The sequence below is a fragment of the Acipenser ruthenus genome, chromosome 4 (genome assembly GCF_902713425.1).
Source record: "Acipenser ruthenus chromosome 4, fAciRut3.2 maternal haplotype, whole genome shotgun sequence".
Lineage (NCBI taxonomy): Eukaryota > Metazoa > Chordata > Actinopteri > Acipenseriformes > Acipenseridae > Acipenser > Acipenser ruthenus.
In genome coordinates, this window is record NC_081192.1 from 65,733,076 (window position 1) to 65,759,657 (window position 26,582).

At 40.0% G+C, this 26,582-nt stretch overlaps 1 protein-coding gene across 4 annotated transcripts in view; it reads right to left on the reverse strand.

The window, feature by feature from the left end:
• Positions 1-26,067, reverse strand: part of LOC117399484 (transmembrane protein 108-like) — a 145,029-nt gene extending 118,962 nt beyond the window's left edge. For 2 of the 4 annotated variants that reach the window (XM_033998704.3, XM_059022665.1), the window contains exons 1-2: positions 25,840-26,060; positions 24,591-24,702 (exon numbers count right to left, since the gene is read on the reverse strand). The gene's annotated coding sequence lies outside the window, so the exon portion shown is untranslated. Of the gene's footprint in view, positions 1-24,590; positions 24,703-25,839 lie in introns of all 4 variants that reach the window. The other 2 variants (XM_059022667.1, XM_033998705.3) reach the window with 2 other exon arrangements.
• Between the last annotated feature and the right edge of the window lie 515 nt (positions 26,068-26,582).

Consider the following 26,582-nt stretch of genomic DNA (forward strand, 5'->3'; position numbering starts at 1 on the left):
GTTGATGAATTCAGACTTCGAGTTTTAATACAACGTGCCGGGAGTTTCATAGTCGGATAATAGTACTTCAAAAATAATAGCAGAGTGTTATGAAACCATGAGGTCAATGATGGACAAGTTCTGAATACTTATACCATGAGAAATAACTAAATCTAGTGTACGACCATGAGTCGGGCCAGTAACACGTTGAGAAAAACCAAGTTACTCAAGTAATATCATAAAATCTCTTCCAAGGGGATCTCTGTGTACATCAACATTTATATTAAAATCAACTAACCACAATTTTATCATGCTTGACAGCTAGTGTTGACAAAAACTCACCAAACTCACCAAAAGAGAGGTCTAGGAGGCAGATAAATAACTGCAACCTGAATAGGAATTTTGCCACAAACCACAAATGATCAAATTTGCTATGACAAGCTTGCTCCAAGTATAAACAACCTTTTTTGGCTCCCGAGTGGCGCATCCAGTAAAGGCGCTCCACGTGTAGTGCAGGATGTGCCCTATAGCCTGGAGATCGCAGGTTCGAATCCAGGCTATGTCATTGCCGCCCGTGACCAGGGGTTCCTAGGGGGTGGCGCACAATTGGCCGAGTGCCGCCCGGGTAGGGAGGGATTAGGTTGGCTGGGGAATCCACGGTTAAGCACGTACTAGCTGATAGGGCGACTGCGGGTCTGCAGTGGAGCCATTCAGATCTGTGTTGTCCTCCGGTACTATAGGTCTGGTGGCTTCGCTGTGGATCCGCAGTGCGAAAAATGACGATTTGGCAGGAACACATTTCGGTGGACGCGTGTTTCAGCCTCCATTTCCTGAGTCGCCGAGGGGTTGCAGTGGTGAACCGCGATAAAAACAATAATTGGGCATTCCAAATTGGGGAGAAAACTGTGGTAAAAACCATTGCCGACAACTAAATAAAAAATAAAAAAATGCGGAAGACCGATGGCTGGAGGGCGGGTTTGCTGGCTTGTTTGGGAACATGTATGCTGTACAATACTTAGTAAACTGAAATTAAATGTGTGAAGTGTCAGGTCTGTATTGCCCCTGCAACGGATAGAGAAAACCATCTCTTCCATGCACGTTGGGAGTGTGATTTTTTTCTAAAGAAAATGGAGGTAAGCCCCAGTGCCTTGTGTTTCCAAATCGTGGCAGTGCCAATGGAATACAGCCTAACTTGAACCACAAGTTTCACTCTGTGTCACTGACAAGACACCAAAATGAGAACATAAAAACTTAAACAGCAGCTGCTCTCAGAAGTCAGTCAACTCAAAAGGGAAAAACATTAACATATATATATAAGCCATCTCTCTTCCCGAAAGTTGTAGCTGTAAGCGTGAAGCACATTCTCTTAAATAAGGTCAGTGCACTTATGTTGGACTGTAGTGTTAGGGACCTTCGTCTCAACGTGAGCTGCGCTTGCTTTCATATGCTTTTATGTATTGCATTCAGGTTTCAGATCTCGCAAGACTGTGACCCAAATGGAAATAACCCAGCGACCCTAAGAAGCGGTCCCAAACCATAGGTTGAGAACCACTGGTTTATAAATCACTTATAACGGATCCCTAAAAGTGTTACTCAGAATTCTTTACCAATTACTCTCTAGGGTAAAACAGCCTGCCAAAATAATGACCTCTGCCAATTCTGTCCATTACCATGCTGTTTGGGGCTATGGATGTAAACAGTAGTTTGTGCAATCTATGTGTCTATTTTGCTAGTGGTAACCACCTTCTTTCCAGCATGATTCATGAGCTGAAACAGAACGCCTAAACAGTCTCCATGGTGATTTTTTAAGCTAATGTAGTGGGTTCATCTACCACTGCTTCAACTAATTCTATAAAAAAAAACACTTTATTCGGTATTTCAGTATCTATAAGGAAATACCTTTCCATTCCCATTTACAACAGCGGTATTACTGGCTGCACTTAGTCCTAATGTATTAATGTATAATGTACTAAAAACACCAAAAAATAGGTGTTTTAACCAACCAGCAAACAAGTAACACTCAACAATAAGCTACATCTAGATTAAAAAAAAGGATTTGCATGGCATAACGCTCATAAATAGACAAGAGGTGTGCAATTCCCGTTAAAATTACTTCAAATAAAAATATTCAGTTTAAATGCATTGGAATAAATACAAACTATTGTTACCTTTTCATTGTTTCAGTCAAAAACTCAAGAGGTTGAGACAATTTAACAGAGGAAATACATGTCCACAGTTCAAATAAGATCAATGGCTTTGTTTACAACAAAAATAGAGGTAGCAGGCTACAGCAGTAGCGCTATTACTCATGAGTAAAATCCACTTGACCCTGTCCTTTTTTTGTTTTATATTGGCTTACATTAAATTGTGCATCGGTGGGTGTATTTTTATGGTAATTAAGGAGGCACTATGCTCATATTTCAGATGTCACTCATCATAAGACCCGCACTATGAACTAAATGTGCAATGCATTAAAAGATCTTTGCAACAACTTCGTAAGATTTTAGAATAAGATTGCTGAAATGTTCCAATTTTACTTACCTAATCATGGCCACCCGTGTTTACAACAGATGCAACTGGAGTTCTACTTTCATTTTTTCTGAGGATGGTTAAAGATGTAATTATTTGTTAAATGTCTCCCTTAAGATTCCCTCATAGCACAAAACAGATGTGTTAATGTGCTGTGCTACAGTTGTACCAACAGGCTCCCATTACTACTAATTACACTGAAGTTTATTTTTTAACTGCGTACTACTGATTAGGGTTTGGTTTTTTGGTTACCCCTCCTCACTCAGCAGTGCAACCATCAGTATCAATATCTCCAATGTAAAACTTCATTTTAAAACTAAATGTGTGTGGTAAAATGTACGATTCTTAACTTCAAATCACTTCAATAAAAAAGGCTACAACTCCTATAGTTTTTATAAGGGAAGTACTTTTGTATTAAAATACTTTCTAACAGTGGGACTCAATGCTACAATCTTAATAACCGCAAGCAAAGGCTTTATTGATCGAATGTTTAAATGCTATGCAGGTGTCAGTGTTTAAAAGTTTAAACCATATCCACACACACACACACACACACTCTTTATATTACATTATAATGTATACTGACAGCCCTGGTTAGTATTTTCTAAGCAAAGAAACCTTAACTAAGCAAATAACATTTTAACATTGCAAAGACTTAACTACAAAAAAAAAAAAAAAAAAAAAAAAAACGTACAAAGTATATACTGAAATTAGGGTTGTCACGCAATTCAGATTTTTGATTGGTTAATTTATATATTTTTATATATATATATATATATATATATATATATATATATATATATATATATATATATATATATATATATATATATATATATATATACACACACACATTGCCTTAATGTGTGTGGGTTGAATACTTATGCAAGCAAGATATTTCAGTTTTTTATTTTTCTTAAAAATATTTCCCAACATAAAACGAATGTCACCTTACAATAACTGATTTTGAGTTTCAGTGTTTTAAAATAAAATATCAAACAGAACGAAATTTCAATGTACCATTTGTAATTCAGTAATATGAGAGAATTGGTCAGGGGGCTGAATACTTTTGCAAGGCACTGTATATATATATATATATACACACACACACATACACACACACACACACATACCTGTGAACTCCAGTTCACCTAATTTTTAGAGGAAGGAGAGGTGGAAGATAGTGAAACATGAGTTCACATTCAATTAATTTTGAAAAAGGAGTCACCGGTATTTTTTAGTTACATTATTCACACAAACATAAGAGCTGTCAAAACAGAGCAAATAATTAGATTTAATTGGGTCTTCTGATGTATCAAATGGAGAAAAAAACTCCATAAAAGCTGAGGTAAAACCCCAGTCACTGATCTTACAAGTTGTGTGGTCCATGGTCTGAGGATCTCTGAAAAAGCTGGTTGCAGTTTGGTCATATTCAGAAGTCTGACTTTAAAGACAGCTCTTGTTTTTATGTTGTATTCTACATTTACACTTCCATATAGTGGAAGGTAAGAACAATTTTGAATTGATATCTGATTTATATTTATGCATTGCTATAAGGTATAGGAATTATATTGTAGTTTTGGACAGTGATATAGTGGATGTTTTAGGATTTAGCAGTGGGCGCTTTAGCGGTTTGCATGTCTAGCCTGAAGGCTGGGTATGTGATAACCATACCTGTATTACTGTGTTGAAGTATCAATGTTGTTAAACCTGTAAAGACACTGGAACTGCCCAGACTGCCTATTGCTTGGGATTTGCTGTGGTCTGCAACCACCCAATCCATTTTTAAGCATTTAAAACACAAGGAGCACTACTGCTCTGATTCGTTAAAACTTCAAATTAAATTAGTCTGTGTGATTTTCTTGATTATTAAGAGTTGTCTGGATACGTTGCAAGCCCAGTGCATAAAAAATCCACTACAGGAGTCCAAAACATCTCTGTCCTCCTTAAACACCTCCCCTGAGTTTAAGAGTGTGCTCAGAGCAATAAAAGGAGTATGTGCAATCTGACAATTCGTTTTGTATTGTATTGTATTATGACAGTATATAAGTACAAGTATTGTATGATGACAGTATGATGACATCCAAATCTATAAATGTTCCACTCTGGATGCCAAAAGCTGTTGTAAAAATGATTTCTTTTTTTTTTTTTTTTTTAATTTAGTCGTCGCCAATTATTTTACCCCGATTTTCACCCCAATTTAGCATGCCCAATTATTATCTGTATCCCCGGCTCACCGCTCGCAACCCCCCCCGCCGACTCGGGAAACGGAGGCTGGAATACGCGTCCTCCGAAACGTGCTCCTTCCAAGCCGTCATTTTTCGCACTGCAGATCCACAGCAATGCCACCAGACCTATAGTGCCGGAGGACAACACAGATCTGGTGGCTCCGCTGCAGAGCCACAGGCACCCTATCGGCCACAGGGGTCGCTGATGCGCGGTAAGCCGTGGATTCCCCTGCCAACCTAAGCCCTCCCTACCCGGGCAGCGCTCAGCCAATTGTGTGCCGCCCCCTAGGAACTCCCGGTCACGGTCAGCTGTGACATAGCCTGGATTCGAACCTGCGATCTCCAGGCTATAGGGCACATCCTGCACTCCGCGCGGAGCGCCTTTACTGGATGCGCCACTCGGGAGCCCCTGTAAAAATGATTTCTTAATAAATGCATACTTTAAAATGTATACTTTAGAATCTATTAAATAAAGGACCCAATTTTGATGATGCAGCAAACCTCTAACGCTAAGGCCCTTGATTTTGATGAAAAAACTCGGCGCAAACTGCCTTTGCTCCATAATGCGATTTTGGTGACATATCATTTGCGTTAGTATCAGTGGTTGGCATGACTTTCAGGGTGTGGCCTCATTAGCATGTTTGCTTTGAGCGACTTTGGTGACGGTGCAGATGGGAGAGGAGCCGCTACATGTGCTGCTGAGAGGAGCGCAGAGGAAGCCAAGCATACTACCGCCAGCACCACTATCATTCACGCATCCATAAGGTCCAGCATCCACGTGTCCGGAGCTGCCAGCGCCACTGCCGGAGTGCCCCGCGCTGCTGCCAGCGCCACTGCCTGAGACCATGTAGCGTTATTAGGGCAGCCACGGCAGTCTGGCTTCTTGCAAGCGATGCCAGCAGTAAGCCTGGGGCTTGCACTGTTGCCGGGTCCGTCCTCCAGAGAGGATCCCCAAGAAGAGACAAAGGGGACACTGTGTTTAGGGGGTGGGCCGGAGGTTGAATGGGCACCCCCCTTACAGAAGCCAAGAAAATAGCATGGAGCTAGTGTTGGAGTCAGTTGGCAGCAGACAGCAGGGTGTGCGAGTGGTTAGGAGCAGCCCTGTCCGTCTGGTGTTTGATAGAGGCTAGCTGAGCCCCAACGTTCCCTCCACCCACCAGTGTGTTTCTTGGGGAGAGCGTGGGTTAAAAAGTAAATATTTTAAAAATGAGCGAATGGACCCTGGGGTGTTCAGTTTTGAGGGGGATGGTATGTGGGTTTGATAGAGGCTGGCTGAGGCCCTGCACTTGTAAATGATGTGTTTTTGTTTTGTTTGTAAAGAAAATGTGTTTAATTTGGAAGTTTTCGCAAATACAGTTTGTGTTAAATATGGCAGGGCTGAGAGGTTAGAATTCCCTCTCTGTCTAATTCAAATCTATGTGCAGGTGCTGATTGGCTTATTGGTCATGAATTAACCCTGGCCACATGCCTTTGAAAAGGAGCTGAAAAGCCAGTCCTTTGTTCTGTGCTTTGTCTACCAGTTGGAAGCCTGAGTGTGTAGCTCCAGAGTGAACCAAACACGCGACCACATGTGTTTAACCAGGGTCATGAGTGCAACCAAGGACCACCTCGTGTTTAACCGGATCCTTGGTATTTAGAAAAGGGATTTAATTTAGGGGATTTTAATCCCACAAAAGTTTATATAAATTTATATACAGTCGAGTATCTGTCACATATCCGCCCTAGCCGTTTATCAGCCATGATCAACCTCTTCAGCAACGTTAGTTTATTACTGAACAGAGCAAATTAGTTCAGAGATTGTAGATCCTTCCAACATTTCCGTACACTGTGTTGTAGGTACTCCGTGCTCAACCATTGCTGGTAGTGTTACGTGAGCTGTTCAGTGTGTTGATATGCAAATAAATCCTGTCCGCCTGTGGGGCGTATCAACTTCAACCTCCGTCTCGATCGCCTGCCTGTCACTCAGCAGTGAATGCACGCACTCACTTGGTAGACGGCTACTCTGTCACAAGCAATAATATCTTTCTAAACAATGGATTTAGGGGAGTTTCCTAATAAAAGCTGAATCTTAAAACAATAATTGTGTGAATATAGTAATTGTTACAGCTGTGTATAATGGTATTTAAAACAGGATTCATTTATCTGCCTTTTTACATATCTGCCCGTACTCTGGTCCCACTGCAGCCAGATATGTGACGGATTACTGTATGTGTCAACGGGACCCCACTTTTAGCAGTGGTATCATTTGGCCGCCTAATAGGCAAACTTTTATTTCAAGTTGTTTTTGGAAAAGTGTTTTGTTTTGAATTTTTGTATTTATCTTTATGTACACTTGTATGTATGTCCTCCCACACTAGAACTACCATTATTGGTACCCTAGTGATGGCCACGTACCACTGCACCTGTAAATAAAACCTGAGCAGCGTTTCAACGTCAAGCTGCGTCTCTCTCGTCAATCAGCAGATACCCACTCAGAAACAGAACACCCCTGTTACAGCACGTATTTCTTAGCTGTGCATACATGAACATGTGTAGTGTGCATACGTGCATGGTGTACACATGACTTGGATTACAGAGAATGCACCTCTGTGCATTCATGTGTTAATAAATTTTTTTTTTTTTTTTTAAATAATTGTTGCCCCAGTCCCACAACCCACCCACCACAGTGCCTATGAGATTTAGAATATTTGTTTTGAACAGTCTAAGCGACAGAAGCGTTAGTTCTCCACTGAGGTTCAGTTAAGTATAAACTGTCAGAAAATATTTGTTTTGCATGGAGATGACAACAAAGAGATGATTCACGGAAAGTCATTGGTATCTGTAGGATACATATGATTCATACTCCTACTGGGGCTACTTTACAAGGAATACCTACATGTATTTTGTTTAGCTGTAACACTAAAGGGCCTCTGACATTGTAATATAACATTTACTTAATTACACATCGTTTCTCTGCCATATCAATATTTGCGTTCATTGAGTTACAATTTCCCTGCTTTTATCTAAACAAAAATCTTTCCCTTACAAAAGCTTACCATAGTAAAAGCATAGCAAAGTATAATAAAGCATAGTGAAAGCATAGTAAAGCATATGTAAACATATTAATAAACATGGCAAACCAGGGTAAACTATGGAAATACATAGTATAACCATGGGAAAAGCATGAAAAAAAGGAGAGCAAAAATAGTAAATGTGGTAAACTTTTAGAAGGGTTGGTACACATTACACTAACGGAATAACGACAGTATTGTGTAAAATAAAAAACAGAATGAATAGCAATGTTAAGCTGTGTTGGTATTCTAGTTTGTGTGTTAGTGCCTTTTTAAAACCTCCCTTAAACATTAAGCTAATCTTTACATAATAGGTAACAGTGGCACTGGAGAGTGTAAGTAACATACAGTGCTCCCTCGCTATAAGGCTCTCAGTTGTAACGCGCCTCGGATATAACGCTCCTACAGCATGTCCCCCAATTCCCTATATTAGTGATTCATGTAATATTTCTACAGTAAATACAGTACTGGTGTTATTCAAACTGTAAACAACTTCTCAGTCTAACTTCCGTTTCTGTCTGTCCCTTTTGATACAGTATCTGAACTGAAGAAAAGCTGCGCTGGCACTTTGTAACACAGACATCTTATTCAGCATTCGTTTTATAACTATATAAATATTAGGCCTATTACGTGGTTATCTTTCCTAATGTTTTTACTTTTTTTGCTGCGAGAGGAGCTGCGGCTTTCAGCTTCGCTTCAGCTTCACTCCAGCAGCCGAACCTGGGGCGGGTCTATTCCCTCTTCCCCTCTCCCGACCTGCTCTCCTTCTCGCACTTGGTTTGCTTGTCTGTCACTTTGAACTGAACTCCCGACCGCTGTTTAGCCAAGCTATTTATAGTTCAAAAACTGCTAATTAAAATGATCCACGAGTCGGAATGTTACCTTTTTTTTTTTTTTTTGTAAAAAATAGTTGATTACATGGTGCTTTATGCATGGTTAATCCACGGAAACATTTTTGCTTCACTATATGTGCATTATAGAGAGGGAGTTATTTTATTTTGTATTTTAGTCAGATGTGTGTTGTTATGTGTCCCGCGGCGCCCCCCACCCCTCCCCCATTTATAACACTCTTCGGTTATAACGCTCATACTGTGTGTCCCCCGAGATCCACGTTACAGCAAGGGAGCACTATACTTGATTATTTATGAGTGTGCATAAAATGTCTTAATTACCATATTTATTATCAGCCCCATTTTTTTGCCATTCGTTTTGAAGCTCAAATGCAAGGAAATACATATTTTATCAGTTGTAGTACCACAAATTAGTTTCCCAGTTTGTGTTTTGACACCATTTACATCAAATGCCCCGATTGCAACAGGAAAATGCCAGTTATCCAACATAAAAGCTGATGGGCTCATGCTGTAAGTCAGTTTGGGATCATTACATATACACCAAATGTATTTCTAAATTCCTTTTGTAACACGGAGTTGTCCAACATCCTTCCACTTTGGTCTAGCTTCTTCAGACATGTGGGTGTCTTCTCAACTGATTTAAAATTCTGCCGTTGATTAAATCATTTAACTGGACCCTTCCTGGTTAATTATTTATCTATTATTATTTATTTCTTAGCAGACGCCCTTATCCAGGGCGACTTACAATTGTTACAAGATATCACATTATTTTTTTACATACAATTACCCATTTATATAGTTGGGTTTTTACTGGAGCAATCTAGGTAAAGTACCTTGCTCAAGGGTACAGCAGCAGTGTCCCCCACCTGGGATTGAACCCACGACCCTCCAGTCAAGAGTCGAGAGCCCTAACCACTACTCCACACTGCTGTCCTAGATTTCTGGTTTTAATAAGCTTTGTACACAAAGAACCCTGTATTACAGTATCTAAACAGGGGCAGTATTTAAGACAGATTTATATGGATAAGTTTTGGTCATGTTACAGCTCAACTCCAGGCACAGTTAAACTCTCTTTTCTATTCACATTACTATCCTGGAATTATTTTTCAGAACTTTTTGGCTGTACCCTACAGTGCATCCAACAAGTTTGTCCAAATAGAAACATCAACATAAACTACAACAGGCTAAGAGACGATTTTCAAAACGCCAACCACTGTGACACTGTGTGCATAATAGGTACCCCAAAAATCACACATACTTAGGAATATTGCTAATTAGCAATTATTAAAATCTCTAGACAGCAGGAAGGTTAAGATACTGAGCTGTACTGTGGCATTCACTTACTCTCGTCAACATCAAAAGTTACATTGAAAAAAACAAAAAGAATAAAGTCATAGGCAGACCAAAACAACTGCAAATAAAACATGTTTATAAAAAATGTTAAACATTTAAATGTTTGCTTGTGAGAAAACTGCATGGGACACAGTAAACACAGATCTCTGCTTTGCATTGGAAAGATTAACTGGAACAGTTGAAAAGAAGCTGGATAAATTTGGGGACATCATCAACGCATATGGAAGTGTGAGGTTTAGATTTGAAAAAAGGTAGGAAAAAGTACAAACTATTCCTGGAAAGTCTAGACGGCAGCAGGAGATTGAACGCTTAGTTAGAGAAAGGAGACAGCTGAGGAAGCAATGGAGAAGAGCAGAACAAAGTCAGAAGGAGGGACTCAATCTCTTACAAAGGGTTATAAAAGATAAGCTTGCAACACTGCGCAGAGCTGAGCGCCTACGGAAACGCTACAAAAAGAAGGAGCATGCGAGAGCTAACTTTTATAAAGACCCATTCAAATTTGTAAATAAGTTATTCACCAGTGAGAAGAATGGCACACTAAAAGCATCTAAGTTTGAGCTGGAGAGATATTTGGAGGAAACACATACAGATTAAAAAAGGCAGGAGCCTATGTCAATTCCGTCAGACATCCCACCTATCAATCCACCAGAATACCAAATGGAGGACTGTGCACCTAAGTGGAAAGAAGTAGAGCAAGCTGTGAAAAAAGCAAGGGCTTCATCATCTCCAGGGCCTAATGGAGTTCAGTACAGAGTGTACAAGAGTGCTTCAGGAGTTCTACGAATTCTGTGGAAATTGATGAGTGGCATGGGAAAAACAGGTTGTACCAAGAGCATGGCGCCGAGCAGGTGGAGGCTTTATACCTAAAGAAAAAGATTCTACAAGCATCAGTCAGTTTCGTCCTATTTCCCTATTAAACGTAGAAGGCAAGATTTTCTTCAGCATTATTGCTCAGAGATTGTCAACTTACCTATTAAAGAACTGCTTCATTGACACTTCAATACAAAAAGCGGGCATTCCAGGTTTCCCAGGATGCTTAGAACACATCAATGTGATCTGGCAACAAATTCAATCAGCTAAAAAGGAGAGGAAGGAGCTCCATGTGACATTCCTGGATTTGGCTAATGCATATGGTTCAGTGCCACATGAACTTCTTTGGGCAGCATTTGATTTTTTCAGTGTACCGATGACAATAACAAATTCAGTGAAAGCCTACTTTGGATATTTGCAATTTAGTTTTTCAACTTCAGAATTCAGCACTACATGGCAATGCCTAGAGGTTGGAATAATGGCAGGATGCACCATTTCTCCACTGGCTTTTACCATGGCAATGGAAGTAATCATTAGGGCATCAAAATGGGTAGTAGGAGGAGAGCGCTTGGCTTCTGGAATGCGACTACCACCAATTCGAGCATACATGGATGACATGACAACCATGACTACAACAGTAGCCTGCACTAATCGGTTATTGGGCAAATTAACCAATAACATTGAATGGGCATGAATGCAATCAACAAGCAGTGGAAGGGTTGAAGAGCATAGACAGCAGCGCTCTACCAGGCAAACTAAAACTCTGGTGCTTTCAGTTTGGTCTACTGCCGAGGTTGCTGTGGCCACTGACTGTGTACGAGGTTTCTTTGACAACAGTAGAGAAGCTGGAAGCTTTAACCAGTTCATACATCAGGAAATGGTTGGGAGTTCCACGCTGCCTCAGCAGAGTGGGACTTTATGGTAAAGGAATACTGCAGCTACCAGTCTCCGCTCTAACCGAGGAGTTTAAGTGCGCCAAGGTCAGACTGGAAATGACATTAGTAGAGTCACGCGACAAATGCGTAAGGGAGGCAGCACCTGTGTTGAAAACTGGAAGAAAGTGGGCGGCAAAGAAAGCTGTGGAGGATGCAAAGGCTGCCCTTCGAATTGGTGATATCATGGGGCAAGTTCAGCATGGAAGAGGGGGTCTTGGTCTCAGTTCAGCTCCTCCTACATGGTACAAGGCAGCCCCAGCTCAATGGAGGAAGCTGGTAGTCAACGAGGTGCAAAAGCAGGAGGAGAGTATGAGGTGTATAAAGGCCATTTTTCCAGGACAACTGGAAGCTGCTAGAGACTGGAAAATGCTGGCAGATGTTGGTCAACGGCTTATTTTTCCACCTGAGATTGCCACCACTAACCTTCGACCAGATATTGTCTTGTGGTCTGGATCAGCACGCCTTGTTCACCTGGTAGAGTTAACAGTGCCATGGGAGGATGCTGTAGATGAGGCGTATGAGAGGAAGAAACTGTGGTATGCTCAACTAGCCACTGAAGCGGAACAGCGTGGATGGAGAGTCCGGGTTTACCCAGTGGAGGTGGGTTGTCGAAGGATTTGTGGCGCACTCTACAACCCGGTTTCTCAGAGACGTCGGATTCAGTGGCCAAGAGTTGCGTCGCACAGTGAAGAACTTATCTGAAGCAGCAGAGAGGAGCAGCAACTGGCTGTGGTTGAGACGGAAAGATTCTGGCTGGGGATCTCAAGCACAATAGAAAGAAAGAAACGCTGATGTACAGGTAAGTAAGCTGGGCTGAGTTGAGTGGGGGACGGAGGGGGCTGATGCGTCTTGAGGTGTCGTGGGCTAGTCGACGAAACACTGAGGATGGAAGGTGCCCACTTGAAGACCCCAGAGATGTACCCTACTTAGCTCAATCCAGACGGTTGTCATGCTGATGCGCTGGGGAGGCCGCACTGTGGTTGATCCCCGGAGCCAGCATCGCAGCCGTTGTGTGTGCTGATGCGCCAGGGAGGCAAAATAAGCTGATCCCTGGAGCCAGCATTACACTTCAGCCATTAACACCAGACAGAAGGCTATCTACATCATCATATGGAAGGAAACGTAAATGGATGGAGACACATATGGATCACATTAGTTTACTGTAAAGCTACGTCTTAGTTGGTGCTTATCTTGGCGAGAGCCGAGTTCAAATCAGCATGAAGTTTTAACATCTACTCTCGTGTAATGGAAATCAAATCTTGATCTTTCTAGCCTAAGAAGTTATTTTAATTCATGTAGAAACCATATATAGGTGTTTTTATTTTTTCTGTTGTTTCCTTTCCGTGACCCTAATCATAGCAGCAGGCTCTACGTGTGATGGTTTGCACAGGAAGAACGACAAGCTAACAAACACAACGCGGTTAACTGACACAAAGTGACGTGCACCACTACAGAACCTTGAGAAAATCCAAAGCCAGCACGCATCATTAAACTAAACTGTGGACAGGCTTTAACTGCAACAATGTCAAACTAAAGCAACACCTCATCCATAAGAGTTAGAACAAAACTATGAGGGAAGAGAACTCTGACATAAAGGATAACAACCAGTGTCGCATCCAGTAAAAGTCACTTTTAGAATGACAGTTACTAGTTGATGTATTCCTTTCTTCAACAGGGAAAGAACCATTTGAAATGGTGGACTCTTTTACAAGTGGGTCTTGGTAAGAGCAATTCCATGCAGCCACATCCTGGCTTCCGCTCTGCTCACTCCACTGAAACCGCCCTCCTGTCTGTCACTAATTCACTAAACTCTGCCCGAGCTGCCTCTCTCTCTTCTGTCCTAATTCTCCTCGACCTCTCTGCTGCCTTTGACACTTTTGATCACTCTATTCTACTATCCTTTCTCGCTGACCTGGGAATCTCTGGCACTGCTCTGGCCTGGTTCTCCTCCTACCTCTCCAACTGCACTTACCAGGTAACCTGGCGTGGAGCAACCTCCACACCTCGCCCTCTCTCAACAGGAGTCCCCCAAGGGTCAGTCTTGGGTCCTCTCCTGTTCTCTCTCTACACCCGCTCCCTGGGCCCCCTCATCGCATCCTATGGGTTCTCATACCATTTCTATGCTGATGATGCTCAGATTTTCCTCTCCTTCCCCACCTCTATCTCCACCATCCCCTCCCGTATCTCTACCTGTCTGTCTGCTATCTCCTCCTGGCTGCACTCGCATCACCTCAAACACAACCTCTCTAAATCTGACCTCCTTTTCTTTCCCTCCTCCTCCACCCCCTCCTCTGATCTCTCTATCTACATTCCTCTGGAATCTACCACACTCTCTCCCTCCTCCTCAGCTAAGAATCTCGGAGTCACCCTGGACCCCTGCCTCTCGTATTCCCAGCACATCTCCACTCTGGCACGCACTTGCCGATTCTTCCTGAGCAACATACGAAGAATCCGACCCTTCCTCACCAACTACGCCACCCAGCTCCTTGTCCAGGCCCTGGTACTATCCCACCTAGACTACTGCAACTCCCTCCTGGCTGGCCTCCCTCCGTCCGCCACCCGTCCGCTCCAGCTCATCCAGAACTTCGCTGCTCGCCTGGTGTTTTCTCTGCTTCGCTTCTCCCATGCAACTCCACTGCTCCGCTCACTCCACTGGCTCCCGATCGCCGCTCGCGTCCAGTTAAAGACTCTTGTACTCGCCTACAGATGCCTTGACCAGACTGCACCCAGCTACCTCCAGACCCTCATCTCTCCCTACACCCCCACTCAACCTCTCCGCTCCACCTGCAATAGAAGACTGGCTGCACCTCCTCTACGCTCCCCTGCCTCCAGAGCCCGCTCCTTCTCCACCCTCACCCCACAGTGGTGGAATGACCTTCCTACAGATGTCAGGACTGCCCAGTCCCTGACCACCTTCCAACGCCTCCTCAAGACTCACCTCTTCAGACAGCACCTGTAGAACTCCTCTTTTCCCTCTGGACACTTTATCACTCTTCCTTAATGCACTTTACTTGCACTTATCTGCTCCCTATTTTACTGCATTTAATCCTGTACTTTACAGAGTATCTGCCACTTGTGTTATTCAATCTGTAGTATTTTGTATTTAATTATATCCTGATGTAACTATCACTGACACTGTTATCTGCTCTGATATTGATTCGTATTTTGTAATATACTTGTAATTACTAGAACTGAAGTCATTGTATTTTATCTTGCTCTTAATTGTATTAATACTTGTGCTGTGATTCTTAAAAAGTTATTTTTTGTTTACGACTAAGTCCCCCTGGATAAGGGCGTCTGCTAAGAAATAAATAATAATAATAATAATAATAATAATAATAATAATAATAATAATAATAATAATAATGTACTGCACCTTATATGAGAATTGTGTTAACTATAAGTCCCAATTAGCACCTATCAGTAGCAACTACACTTATGAATTTGATAAGAGTATAGTCTCGTGCACAAAGACCTAATTCAAAATCTATACGATGGAAAATGAATCAAGGAAACACACACAATTTGCAGGTACTCGAATCCACAGTTTATTGGGGCAATTATTCCCAGCCCCTGTCGGCCTGGGCTGCACCAAAAACAAACAACAGTCTTGCACTCTCACAGCAGCACATTCACACAGCAGCTTGTCTTACTCTTTAGCGCAGCACATTTTTTCCCTAGAGCAGCCCTCTTTGGAGTCAATCTCATCAAGAAAACCATTTAATTTTTGTTTGTCTTTTATCCATCCACACAATGTAGATTCTGAAACATTTATATCTTTTGAAACTACTACTTGAGTTTCATTTTAACAGAGAAAGATTTCAGTTTTTTGTTGTCTCTATTCTTCATGTTGTATATATGGAATGTTCACCCAACGTTTGCGAGTCAAATTGCATTATGGGGAAAATGGAAGCCATGACCTTACGGTGTTATAACCGATTCCACACTATAACAGGGTTGCGCTGTATTTTTCTAGTGACTTCATATAAGAAAAGCTACGGTAGCCTGTATCTGAAACAGATGAAACCAGAAGGCAAGCTAGATATTTTGTAGATCTGTACAATTTCTACTAGTTTTACTGGCTTTTTAAATGTTTTCTTTTTCATTGCTCTTTTTGTAGCAACGTAACTTAATATCTGTATACATTTCGCAGTTCTGTCTAGCAGCCCTACAGAAAAATAAATTGATTAGCTTGTTGCTTTAACAGTTCTAATAAAGCAGTGAAATTACCATTTTTGTTTCCCTAATACTTTTTTTTAATTATTTGAATCATGTGGCATGCAAGCATTCAAACTGCTTCTGCCGGTGCATTGCACAGGGGATAAAAAAGCCCCCTACCATTCTTCATCTACAAAGCTGCAAAGTAATCCCATTAGTTATAGCATTTGCACATCTTGAAGTACATACCACTTCATCTATACAATTAGGAATACGACTATAAAAACACAAATATAACACAGTCAGTCGCCTTGATTCATCAAGACAAAGTTACAAACTCCCTGGGTTTCAGAGCTCATGTATACTATTTATAATTAGGAGTTAGAAGTTTGAGCAATCAGGTCCCTGTTAAATAAATTGTTCCTTCCCTATAGCTGCATGAACAACTCCTACAGTAAACCTACAGGCTCAGTTTAACCGTATTAGTTCTGTATTGTGCCACACTGGGCAAGATCAGGGTCTTTGTTGTTTATTTAGCAGACGCCTTTATCCAAGGCGACTTACTGAGGGTGTCTCACCCGAAAGATGGAGCACAAGGAGGTTAAGTGACTTGCTCAGGGTCACACAATGAGTCAGTGGTTGAGGTGGGATTTGAACCGGGGACCTTCTGGTTACAAGCCCATTTCTTTAACCACTGGACCACACAGCCTGACACCAAAATGCAATCTACATAATTTTTTGTTAATGTTAGTGTTCCAAAACTGGTAACGTAGCCGTACTTTTGACTCCTGAAATGAACCTTATGACTAGTTTAAAACATTTCTAAAATGTAGTGTGGGCACTCATGGCCCATGCTTGACTCAAGTGCTTTCTTACCACTATACCGCTGTTACCATCTTTTCAGTCAACAATATTAAACCACACAGAACTCACAATGTAAAACCACACAGACTTCAAACAGTGCTTGACACTAATCTGTGCAACAGCAAAGATAAATAACTATTTAAATGGGTTTCATTTACATTTACGAGTTGCCTATTACTTCTGTCTTAAAGAAAAAAAAACCTCCAATGAAAAATAAGGGTGCAAATAGTATTTTGAAGGTACGTGGATTTCCACCAAAAGCAGCCATAACACACAAATGCACGTTTAATCTATTCCCATTTAAAATTACATGTGGTTATTAAATTGTACATTTTGCTCCCAGCAAGGGGAAAAAAAAAATTCTCTTTACAAATTAAAACAAACAATTTATTTAAATTTGGCCAACTTCACCTCTGTCGTTCCGCTGGCTCAGCACTTCGCATACGGTTATTGCATAAGCATTGATTACGTACTTCCACGTGACATTGGCTGTGGCCCTTGGAACTGTTGCCTAGCAACCATTGACAGACTGCGTGCAGTGTGAGAAAATTACTCCAGCAACAACAACACAGAAGCTGGCTGCGCAAGTGCCGAGGCGGCGGATCTAATTAACGTTTTTTTTTTTTAATGTAATACATTGATAAAGAAACTCAGAGGGGCCGCCACCAAACCTGAAATGGGCTGCTATTGGCCCGCAGGCCGCCACTTGCCGACCCCTGCCTTACATTACCCTTTTTACATATGGAAATTGATCCTGAGTCCCTTAGCATAAAGAGCATGGATGAGCAACTTTCGAGGGTCAGTTTTAGTTGTTTTACTGTATATTTCATGAGTAAACTACTTAAGATGGAGGTTTATTTGGTTCAACTAAATCAGTTAGGACAGGGGTATAACAAAATAAAATACAAAAATGTAATGTAACAGCTTGCAGGAAACATAATGCAAGTTTAGCACTGGAGCAAAAATAATGTAACATCTGCCTCTAAGGCTACATACACACACACTGCAGACAACTGTATTTACAAACGGCACTCGCTGCGGTTGTTTGTTGTACACACACACCCTTCATTACTGAAGTGAGTGACTCCCTGTTTAAACAAACCACTGAACTCGGACCACCATTACATGCGGACCATGAGGTTGTGTGTGACAACGTGGAGGCTGTGTTTTTGTTTATGCTTTTGGAAGAAAGTACTGTATGTAATCGATCAACAGCTCGTCAAGCACAGCTATGCTCTTTTCTGCAAAACCAGCGGAGACGCCATTTTGCTTTTTCTGCACTGCTAAATATAGTGGTGATGATCTGCAGTACCATGACGATAGATGGAAACATTTGGGCGATCTTCCGACCAGGAGACTGGTGGGAACAAGTTGAGTGGTTTCCAAATGACTGGATAAAAAATGTACGCAAGTCTAAGGAGTCTTACTAAGACATTTCCTGGAGCACCAAAAACACAGACGTTCGGTATCAGTGGAAAAACGAGTTGCAGTCGCTCTGTGACATTTGGGGATACGAATTGTCCCATATTGTTTTATTTAAGTTGCAAAACCAAAAATGCTTTTTTTTTCTTACAACTGAATATTATACTGTACTTTGCTTAAATAAAAAAAGTATATTATATGTATGCACTATTTACCATTGTTATGAATTTACTATTAATCAATATTACAAAATCAACTTGGCTCACCAGGCACCTATATATATATATATATATATATATATATATATATATATTTTTTTTTTTTAGCCATGTTTATCACACGGAAATGTCTGATAAACAATGACATCATTAGTTGTGCAGAAATCCATTGAGCACCAACTGCAGTTGTGTTAGTGCGGTTGTAAAACACACACACAGTTAGTACGCATTAATAAACCAAACTGAATTAATAACCGCACTCGATACTTGCTCTGAAAAGGATTAACTAGTGCGGTTGTCGCTGCCCTTTGAACCGAACTGTGTGTATACAAACCATATTAAAAGCAAAAGGTGAAGTCACAACCGCATTTAGCCTGTGTGTGTACGTAGCCTAAGGGTATTAAGTATATGACCAAAATGCTGTATGATTATGAAATACATGAACAAAACCAAGAAATTGTTGGAGATATGGGAGTGTTTTTTTGAAGGACATCTTCTAATATGTTAAGTCCAAAACCTATGTTCACTGTAAATATCATGCTGAGCAGGTTGTTTTATTTCCCAGAAAGTTTCAAAATTCAAAACACAGCTTGTTAAAATGACAAACGTGAGCTTTAAAAATAGACAGTGGGCCCAGATGTGCCATGTTTACATATTCATCCTGTCACTGCTGAAAACTGGAGGCATTCCTCGCAGCCCTGCTATTGTAATAACATCTGTGAAACAGTTATGCTACAGAGGTATGAAATTCTTTTTCTGTAAATACTTCCCTCTTAATGGTTCATTGAGTTAGATAGCTATCATATAAACATATCAGGAGCTTTAATCAGTTTAATGAGTAGTTATCCATTACAACTGTTTAACACGCTATCATGCAACTACAGAACTGGAGACACTGTAAATGCTTCTAGCACTGGATTTGTTTAGCATGTCTTTGTTTCTATAATCAATGCCATATACAAAACTGGTGCATGTCATCTTAAATGGCATCTTGAAAATTAAAAAGTAAGAACTGAGATTAAAATCATTTAAATATATAATTTTTTTTTTTAGTGAACCAATATTGAATGACGGCAGGACTCCTAACTTGTTTTCTTAGGCGCACATGTGCGCCCAAGTTAAACGTAGGCACACACTAAAAAAAAGAACAAAAAACACAAGCAAAATTTGCAAAAATAAGTATAACAGTACCAACATTTTTCACACTTTTGCATCAACACAATAAATATAGATAATTTTTTCCAACTAAAATTGTCTTTCTTTTAAGCTGCTGTTTACCAAAACATAAATTTAAATTACAGTTTTTTTTTGTTTTTTCAACAGAAACAATTTCTTTTGGCCATTCTTGGTAGTTTGGTTATGCTTCGAGTCTTCCTGTCATGTCTTCTGAATTCATAACATAAGCTGCTAAAACCCAACCTGTTTAATCAGAAACTTTATATTGGTTCTCAACTCCTCTACCGAAGTTCAGCATTTTGATTGGTTCACCTGTCCTACCTTCCCGCTCAAGCAAGGGTTCAAAGGTTTATGATTATTAGGCTTGCTACTATTCGATTTAATTTTTTTAACCAAATCACCGATTAATATCAACATTTATTTTATTTTTTTCTATCTTTATTTTTCAATTCAAGCACAGAATGGGTGAAATCGACCTTTATGCTTAAAAAAAACCAAAAAACGTTGAGAAACGTCTCATTTAGCAAAGCCCCTTTATCATATTCAACATGCAACAAAACCATGGTTACCAACATTCTAATTGAAATAACGTTTGGTCACAGCAGAGCTATACCTTGTATAGATAGATATAGATCCTACACAAATTAAAAAATGGTCTCAAATAAACCATAGAAAACACAGCATATAAAAGTGTATTACACAGACTTTTATAGCATAAATTTACTTGTACAAATAATACGCACAGAAGAAAACATTAGATAGTTGAACAGAACTAACTTGTACTTATTCTTCAGCACAGCTGGAGTCACTGGAAGTAAGGCAGATGGGCCCGTTTTGTCCTGCCGCGGAGACGTCGGTCAGAGGATTGTGCACAATACTAATTAAGTGTTTTCCTCTTGCGCCCCATTTTCAAATCAAACTAGTAACTGTCACCGAATACCTAGCAAAAGCCTACCTACACCTTAATCCGCTAATTTCAAAAGTAAGTGCTTTGAGCTGGCAATGAAAGTGCACAGTCGGTACAGGTCTTGATGATTGACAGTCATTTAAACGAATGAGAGCGTTCTGGCGCTGCTTCAGTCAACAAGATCTGTCAAACTGGGTGAAATGACAGTGACAGTGAAACTATACTAACAGATCACTGAGATGATTGACAGCGACCCCTAGCCATTCAGAGTGGAATGGAGACGGGACAGACAGTAAGTATAAAAACTAAACAAACTATAGATGATTTCTAAATTGTTATTTTTGGTATGAAAAAAAAAAATAGCAAGTGGTTATACCGATGTTTATCCTATGTAAATTTATTTTAGTCGAACTCCCAGTTTTGGGGAATTCGACGTTTAACAAGCTTTACCGATTAATATAAAAAAATAGCAAAGACTATGCATGAAAAGCCCTGTATAATCACAGCATCCACTTTACAGACCCTCGCCAGGGTTACAGCGAAGATGCAAGATGTAGACCATATATTTACAACAAACTCCCCATCCCCAGTTGTACTGCTTTCCTAGAAAAGGAGAACATTTCAGGGTACCATTCTACTTGTGAGATGTCTTGCTCATTAAAATATTTAACATATTTTTAACCATTACGTATCAAGGGATTCCAAAATATTTAGTAAGTAAAGGGTGTGCATGAGTAAAAATGGGCAATACAATCCCCACCTCTAGTCTTGCTGCAAATTATGTGTTGTTACCATAATTTGTATCGGTAGAAAATGTTTTTAAGTTCATACCGCATAGTTAAAGTTTTTTTGGTCGTACAGCACTCCGTCTGGGTTGCTGCCTGCGGCAGTCATATTTGTTTACATCGTCGAGTTGAATGTTTAAATTTCAGAAAGTCAGAAAACAGCGAGAGTGACGTTTTAATCACCATTTTAGTGTTTGGAGCATCTTTTGTAATTAATTTTCTGTCAAGTCACAGAATCTTTATTCAGCAGTTTCTTCACATTCAGCCATTTCTCTTGTTGTGAGGAGTGAAGATGAAGGGCGTTCCTTTGAAAAGGGGCAGTGATGTGAACCAATCACATGACAGAGAGAGATTGTGTGTGTTTAAAATACCAGCAAGTGGATTTATTATACAAAGTTTCCAAGAGTATTGTGTACACTAGAAACACCACGAAGTGGCAGCAGTGAAACAAATTGCCATAGGTGATATTACTAGAAGGAAACTACAGTTGTGTGCGGGACTGTCTTTGTGTTGTGCCTTTTAAATCACCTCGGTAAACATTCTCAGAACTGTTGAGAGAAACGGTACTGTTAATAGTAGTAACAAGCTGCAAACAGGCCGTTTGTTTCACTTGTGTGTATACGTTATACTGAAGAATTACACTTTGCAACAAACGGCTCTTGGGGCACAAAGCTGAATACCCAGAGCTGGATTACAGCACCAACTCTCCAGCAACGTGGTACAGGCTGAGACAGCCAACACTCTGGTTTTAGTGGAGAAAGAAGGATGCAACACTGAAACCAGTAATTGGTGAAAGACTTTTATTTTTCCCCCGAGTTAGTTGGGGACTGTTCACTGTTTTAAAATTACTGCAAGTACAAAGTTGCAGCTGGTTCCACATAGTCCCAGGAGGGGCAGTAGGGAGCCAGTGGTCTTGTACTACTGCTGAGATCCAGGAGTGGCAGCACGGGAGCTGTGCTGCTTGTTTTAATCCTTGGATTTACAAATACTTACCTGGGAGTGCCGGCTCAGCAGCGCCCACTGCCGAATGCCTTCAACCACCCAGGAAGTGCAGTAAGAATTGTCTTACAGCACACCCTGGAGTGGGTTATTTTGCTTATAAAATGGCTTTTTTTTTTTTTTAATAATTACACAAACAAGCTTTTTTTAAGGAAAAAATAAGAAATATATCAGAAAGCAGACTGATTTCACACATCTGAGGGAGGATTCATGGAACAGCCAAACACTGCACTGCACTGGCACTCGAGAGAGAAGCTTCCGAGTGTTTTTTTGTTGGAAATGCTCCTACTCAGGCTTTGCGGTCTTCAAGAGAAGCTGATCAATAATTTCTGAGGCTGTTCACACCAATGCTGGTAACCGGCATAATTTCCCTAGATTGTAAACCAGCATTAGATGATATTTGAACTAAACAAATTCCGTGTCAGTTTGCGCAGTGCCGCAGTCCTTCCCGCCCGCGCGAGCACAATAGAATTCTATGCTGAACCCGACCTTGTTTAAAAGCCCAACAGTTGTGTCAGCAGAGCAGAAATATGTTTTTGAAATTGGCGGGTAGTGGTGAGATGTATCTGTTGTGTCGAATTTAAAAATTGCATAATCGCTAGTCAGTTTTATAAAGTGATATTTAGTTTAATAAGTAGATGCCGCTGCAGATGGCTTTTGAATAAAGTGTTACTGCTACTGCTTGCCTCTGAGTGTTCTTTGTTCTGTTCTCTGACTAAATAAATAAAAAAACAGAGTATATTTGCCAATTCTTCTGTAATTCTTAGTGACAGAGATGAAAAAAACTGCTGTTTCAGTTGTATGTTGACATTTTTACCTACAGAAACACTGATTAGATCATTGTTACTATTAAGGCGTAGTAATATTAATAGATCAATCAGCTAAGTAAGTTGGTCTATGATGTCATAGCCGTGCGGTAAGAATTATTACTGCACAGTCATGTGATCTTGTTCAGCCAATCACAGTACTTAATTTATCCAAGCCATTTTATAAGATTGCATTTATACATGGTTTTGGTGAAGGCCTGAGCCAGGTTTTTAACCTAGAACCGCCTGCACTGCAGTGACTATAATTAAAGATTTAACTAATTATACACATTTTCTTACTTCTTTTTAATCACAAATTACCCAATTTCCTGTATACAAAGCATATTCTGGAATCATCCATGTCCTAAATCAAAGATAAAACACTGCCAAAGATATCAAATCCATATACAATTCATAGAGTTTCAACAGAAAAATGAATGTTGATGTTTTTATTAAGATACTTTTAGAAACTTAGAATGGATTAGACTCCCCCTTATACCAAAAAGCCCTCGCTAAATTCTCATTTGACAAAGCAGACTGTCCAGCGCCTTCGTCCACTCCCCTTTTCTTGGGTAACAAAAGATGATAGACATCAACACCACAGCACTGGATCATTCTTTGTTCAGGCTTATTTTCTAAAAGAGGTCCCATTTAGCAAGGTTGTCTAAGGCCATACTTCGTTGTCTCTAGGCTATACATCAAGCCATTAAAAGAGAGAATACAGCTCCTTAAGGAGAGCTAACATTTCCAAGCAAAATACATAAAATGACTGCTTAATTTTCTATTAAAACAAAAGTTATTGAAAAAGGACCTTCAGGATAGTAATAATGGAGGTATATTTAAATGTGTTGTATGTATAATACCAAATAAGCGTTTGCAATTTATAGAAAATACAAACATTTAAATCTGTTTATTTGTTAACCCAAAGACATCTGGATCAAAAGTTACGGTTTAATATAGCTTTGCATGTTAAATTCAGATTTCACACAATCACAATGGATCATGTAGATCAACTGTCAATACTGAGGCCATGCGCAAAACAGTATGCCATGTATTCATGTATAAAGATGAAATAATTCGTTTTAACATTAATAGGGGTTCATGAAATCTTATTAAAAATGTGGACACACCCATGAGCTTGAAAGCTTAATCTCTCTTTTGATTACAGAAGTGGTTTTTTATCAACAATGCAATTTCCACAGGAAAATAATAATTAGGGATCTGTTTACACACAAAAAAATCCAAGTTTGCCAGAGGTTGCATATTTCCCTGAGAGATCTGCCGTGCACAACCACGTAGCTATGGAAACTATCAGTTTTTTTACTTGTACCATCCCAAATCATGTTTGATGTTGTATATTGTGTTATCCTATGTTAGTGCCACGTTTCACGGAACCATTATCTTCACAGATGAGGTTCTTGCAAACAGATACTTCACCGATGCTCAATAATCTGCAGTTTTTGCTTGCTGCAGTAGAAAACTGTGCAAATTAAACATAAGCAGCCTCATTGGTTTCTTACCTTCAAGTGATGAGAAAACGTCTTCAATCGCACCTACATCGTCGCAGTCGACGATTTCTTTATTTAGTGTAATATCCTTTTTTCTTTTCTCCAATCTGGTGTTTACTTCGGACTGAAAAAACATTAAGAAAGCTGGTCAGTTACGCAAAAAATATTTTTTGCCAAATCCTGACCTATAACTGTGAACTGTACAAGTATGGTTGCACAGGTTTGTTCTTTAAAGCAATGTTTAGTCTATAGACTTTTTAGATAACAAAAGATAATGTGGCAATCTGTACCTAGTAAACTTTGCAAAGCTTAATTTTGACCGTATTGCTGGTCATCTACCGGTACTGTAAGGTTTGTAATTGCTCCAGTGCTTGGTAGACAACTATAGAACTTACACATGGCAGTTCAATAACTGACTGTGATACTTAAAGAAAAGAAAAAAAAAACAGGACGTCCATTGATTCATACCGGTCCCTTGCATTTATTTTTAGGCTATTGTTGTGCAAGGTCACACATGTACTGTTGTTCTGCAATCCACTGATAAAATACAATGTCTTTAAATAAATGATACATGGATGGATGTCAGACAAACCTTTTTTTTTTCTTATGCTATAGTACATTACAGTTATACAGCCTTATTCAAAGCGACATTTCAGCAGGTTGACAATGTCGCAGATGAACGAAAGCATTACAGAAGCTATTTCAATTCTATTGACAAATGCCTCTTCGCATTCTTTTTGTGTCTATTTCGAAGAACGGTTTTGTGTATAACGCGATGGAAAATGTGTCTTCCATAGGTAAAATGATTGAACTAACCACAGACTTTTACCAGAATCCCACTGGTATTACTGTGACTAACCGGTTGCAAGGATGATTCGATACAACAGATCCATAGGTTTCTGAATACATTTGGAACCCTGCTGCGCATCAATGATCAGCCGTTCACACCGCATTTGCCTACTGATTTATAAAACGTAAAGACATCATTCCTAATTTTAGAAAAAAAACATTTTAAAACAACGGCATGCAGCTACTGAGATGATTGCTCCTTTTCTATGACCTTTTCTATTAATACTACTTTTTTTATATAGCGTGTATCCTTTACAGCGAAATTTACCTTTATGTTTCATGTATAGGTAGTGCAATTGCCAGAGTTAGTAGCGCGACTCAAAAAAAGGCTAATCTATAACACGTTAGTTGCAGTTACAATAAAATGTGTATTACATTGCGGAATTCTAATTATCGGGGAAAAAATGCTTACCTCCGCTCTGTTTTGAGGTGCTAAGGTGCTTCCACTGGATTCAGTGCAGAGTGCTAGTGTTCTTTCAGAACTCTCAGTAGCCATTCAGGCCAATTGCACATGTTGCCTCGCATCGGTCACATGACCACAGTATCCAATCCACAATTGCTATTTCCAGCTCCAACTTCAGTACTCCGTAAGGGAGGTCTAACATAGCCCTCAGCTTGTTCTAGTCAGACACAAAAAGGATAGCGGGGGTCCCTGCTCGGGAGTTTGTTCTGGCTGAACTATAAGTACAATGCACACTTGGCACTGTCAACTGTCTAAATTACCTGTGTGGAGTAAATCAGAATTCTTAAGCAGTGTATAGAATACTGGAGACCCTGCAGTGTCACTGGGACACACACAAGATAGGACTGCTGAATAGCTGATAAGAATGCACGGCCACAGAATATAAATGAGAGCATATTGCTGCAACAGCAGGGACAGATTGGCAACATTTACAGGAGTTACAATGGATTACCATGAATTGTTTAGTGCTGTAAAGGGAACTTCAGATAAACAATTGGCCAAAAAACAGAACATGACTAAAATAAGTGTAGGGTTTGAGTGAACATAAATTAAAATGCAATATTTTCCTATTTGGTGAAAATTGAGGCATTCTTTTCAGAAGGATTTTACCAAAGTGTTGTATGTCATGAAGATAACTTCTCGGTTTAGTTAAATCTGGCGTAAATAGAATTAAGTAAAATGTTGGATATCAC